Source organism: Salmo trutta, chromosome 32, assembly GCF_901001165.1.
Source record: "Salmo trutta chromosome 32, fSalTru1.1, whole genome shotgun sequence".
Lineage (NCBI taxonomy): Eukaryota > Metazoa > Chordata > Actinopteri > Salmoniformes > Salmonidae > Salmo > Salmo trutta.
In genome coordinates, this window is record NC_042988.1 from 4,932,473 (window position 1) to 4,936,601 (window position 4,129).

General features: G+C 39.1%; 1 protein-coding gene across 2 annotated transcripts in view; it reads right to left on the minus strand.

Moving 5' to 3' along the window:
* Nucleotides 1-3,758, minus strand: part of cpt1a2b (carnitine palmitoyltransferase 1A2b) — a 51,110-nt gene extending 47,352 nt beyond the window's left edge. For both annotated transcript variants that reach the window (XM_029727183.1, XM_029727182.1), the window contains exon 1: nucleotides 3,654-3,758. The gene's annotated coding sequence lies outside the window, so the exon portion shown is untranslated. The remainder of the gene's footprint in view (nucleotides 1-3,653) is intronic.
* Between the last annotated feature and the right edge of the window lie 371 nt (nucleotides 3,759-4,129).

Sequence of the window (4,129 nt, forward strand, 5' to 3'; positions counted from 1 at the left end):
GAGAGATAGATAGAGAGGGAGAGAGGGAGAGAGAGAGAGAGAGAGAATATGTGTGTGTTGGAACGAGCAATGCATATTTGTCCCTTCACTCTGATGGGGTTTGCATCTCTCTCTTCTCATCCATCTCTCTCACAACCAGAGAGAAAGTGACAGTAAGAAGTGCGAGAGAAAGAGAGAGAGAGAGAGAGAGGAAGTAAGAAGATCGAGAGAAAGGGAGAGAGAGAGAGAGAGAGGAAGTAAGAAGAGCAAGAGAGATTGAGAGATAGAGATTGAAAGAGATTGAAAGAGTGGGTGTTTAAACTAGGTGACACAGTAAATTACAAAGAATCCATGCGCGCGCACACACACACACACACACACACACACACCAAATGTGGAGGTGTGCACCCACTCAGAAATACACAAAGAATGTGCAAGTGACACACACATACAGAGAATAACAACAATCGAGGTATTGTGAGAATGAAGGAGAGGATTGTTGTTCAGAGTAAGAGTCTTCCATGCTCAGGGTAATGCAGCTGCCATGCCTCCCGCTCCTCTCCTCAAGTGAAAGACTCCCCTCTCCTCTCTGCAAGTGAAAGACTACATGCCTGCCCTCCATCCACAAAAGCTCGAACAGGTTTAAACATTGATTTCTACAGCGTGCAAACAATCCAGTTATTAGTCTACATTCGCAAAGTCAATGGGAATAGTTTCAGAGAACACTGGTTGAATACGGTGTGTATCGCCCCCCAGCTATAGCCCTCTAGGTGGGGTCTTAAAAGCTTTACATGGTAAACAGCACTGAATGAAACTATGGAAATACAACTATCAAGTAGGCTGCTTTCCTCGCAAGGTGGTGAAACAAGTTACTAGTTCACAAATAACCTTATCACTCAGTAACCTGCAAACGGGCGTCTTGGAAATGAAATACTATGTGGTAAAGCAGGTTTGGCGTGATCATTGGGAGAAAAGGAAAGAACTCGCTCTGGGAGTTCACTCGCACGTGCATGCGATGGTACATATACGCAACGTTACGAATTCACAATGCGCAGACTCCAAAACTGCGGGCAGGTGATGCACTCACATACAGTGGTTTATACCGCATGTTAATTGATAATAAATGAAACCAATTAACTAATTAACTGTCTGTGTGTGTAGATCTGTATTATACAGAATATAAAGGATAGGCCTACTTTCTCCACCTATATCTGATTGAAGTGACATGAATTGTGCACGAAATCTAAGCGAAGGGAAGATTTATTTGACCATTTAGGGCTAAACAGTTGCCCATCCACTTCCTGCCTGTGTGTAGGCCTATCAGCAAAGACCTTTCACTTACGCTATGACGTTTCTGTAGGAAAACTACAGGCCTACTTAGGCCCTAGCCTACTTGTAGCCAATAGTCTAATCGTATGCAACATTCCTACAAACTAGAGAATTATCATATGTTTTAGCCAAAAAAACTACTTGTTGCAAACCGTGTTGGAAAAAATACTCAATTGTCATACTTGAGTAAAAGTAAAGATACCTTAATAGAAAGTGACTCGGGTAAATGTAAAAGTCCCCCAGTAAAATACTACTTGAGTAAAAGTCTAAAAGTATTTGGTTTTAAATATACTTAAGTATCAAAAGTAAGTGTAATTGTTCAAATATACTTAAGTAGCCTATCAAAAGTAAAAGTATAAATCATTTCAAATTCCTTATATTAAGCAAATCAGATGGCATGAATGCAAAATATATATGCATTTTTTTTTTACAGATAGCCAGGGGCACACTCCAGCACAGACATAATTTACAAACAAAGCATGTGTTTAGTGAGTCCGCCAGATCAGAGGCAGTAGGGATGATCAGGGATGTTCTCTTGATAAGTTCGTGAATTTGACTGTTTTCCTGTCCTGCTAAGCACTCAACATGTAACGAGTGCTTTTGGGTGTCAGGGAAAATGTATGGAATAAAAAGTACATTATTTTCTTCAGGAATGTAGAGGAGTAAGAGTAAAAGTATTCAAAAATATAAATAGTAAAGTAAAGTACAGGTACACAAAAAAACACTTAAGTAGTACTTTAAAGTATTTTTACTTAAGTAGCCTACATTATAGGCCCACTTAGACAAATGAAAAGTAGGCCTGTAACAAAGTAATTAAAAGTAATTACCTGGCTGTTAGAGGTCCAAAAGCACGCAACACTCAACACTGTTCCATTGGAATAAAATATTTTCTTTAATTACTGTATCGAATATTCGTCAGAAACTGTTATGTTCCGCGCAGGGTTGGGTATGTTACTTTTTAAATGTAATCCGTTACAGTTACATGTCCAAAGTTGTAACCAGTAACGTAACTTTTGGATTACCTAAACTCAGTAATGTAATCTGATTACATTCAGTTACTTTTAGATTACTTTCCCCTTAAAACGCATTAGAAGAAGACAAACATGTATGTTACCAGTTGAACGACATCTATTGAAGGATAAATCAATGTTAAAGTTTGACTTTATAGGTTGGTTATGTAGGCTTCTTCTAACCCACTGCTTTTTACTACATATACTAATATGATTAAATTGTAACTTTCCATTAAACACCAAAGTCTATCAGAATTCCAGTCATTCCTTGATCTTCAAGAAGAAGACTTGGAAATATGGAAGTATAGATTAGCCAAATTGTTTTACCTGAGAATAACCTCAAAACTAAGGACTCATTAGCCAGCCCTCTGTTGTTTACGATTTTGTTGTCATGGAGGACTGATGGCTCATTGATTCAAGTTGAAAAATAAATGCTGCGCTAATGGAATGGCATGCACTACTGAAAAGTGCTATTTACATGTGAAAAATTAATGCCATTTGCTATAGGTCTATTGTTTACCTTTTTGTTAATGACACTTTGATATCATATGCAACTGTTTAAAGGGCAAGGCACAAATAGCTAAACGAGAGGCATTGTGATTCACACTGGGACGGCATGTAGCCTAGTGGTTAAAGCGTTGGGCCAGTAACCAAAAGATTGCTGGATCGAATCCCCGAGCCGACAAGGTAAAAATCTGTCGTTCTACCCCAAACAAGGGTAGGCCGTCATTGTAAGTTACAATTTGTTCTTAACTGACTTGCGGTTAAGGGTTAACATTTTAAAAATGCGCCGTAGAGTGCTGTCATCGTGAACTGCTGCCTCCAAGTGTTTATTCAAGTTGGATAATCTTTGGATGCCGATAGTTTGGCCTACACAGGTGGGCAGCGGCGCCTACTCTTTTCCAGCGATCCATCAAACACATTTGGTGTGTCATCATAATGGTCTCTGACTTGTGGTCAGGTGGCCCATATGTTTTTTTTCAATGCTGATTCCAAAGTCATTGAGAAAACAGAAGTGTCAAATGTTTGTTTTTTCGCAACATCCTTTCTGAAATTAAAAGTAATCCCCGAAGTAATCATCTAGTCTTTCAAAAGTATATGTAATCTGATTACAATAGTTTTGCTGGTAACGGTTACCCTTTTTGTGTAATCCCTTACATGTAATCCGTTACTCCCCAACCCTGGTTCCGCATCCCTCGGAACGAATGGTGGGTTCATTCAATATCGCACATCCATCGCTCGCTACCCAGAAAAGTCAACACATCAGCAGCCGCGTACTGAAAACCACACCCAAGGAAAACCACAACGAGGAGACAAAAAATGTAATAGAAATACCTGTATTGGTCTTGAAATGTCTTGCCGTAAAAGCACACCAAAGGAGTTATCCAAACACCGAATGTCTTCTCTTTTTTTTTGTTACATCCAACCACTCCTCTCACTCCCTGTGAAAACAGACTGGAGTAGGTGTGCAGCGGCGCCAGACAGCCACATACATGGGTGACGTCACTCTCACAACCCCGCCTCTTTTCTTTTGTCACGTGGGACGCGGTAAACACCCTTTCCGAGCGCATTTACCGATAGTCAATACAGTAAATGATCAATCAATTTACACACCCAAAAAACAGCGTCGGGATCTGTCGTAGTATGTTGTCTACATTTGTCAATATATACATAAAAAAATTAAATTAAAAAATATATATATATATTTTTTTTTTTAAATACTATTTTTGCTAAAGAAAATGCAGATGTTGAGCACAATTTATGGTCAGTAATCCTAATTAATAGAAGAGTAGGAATTGAGGCACAGTTTC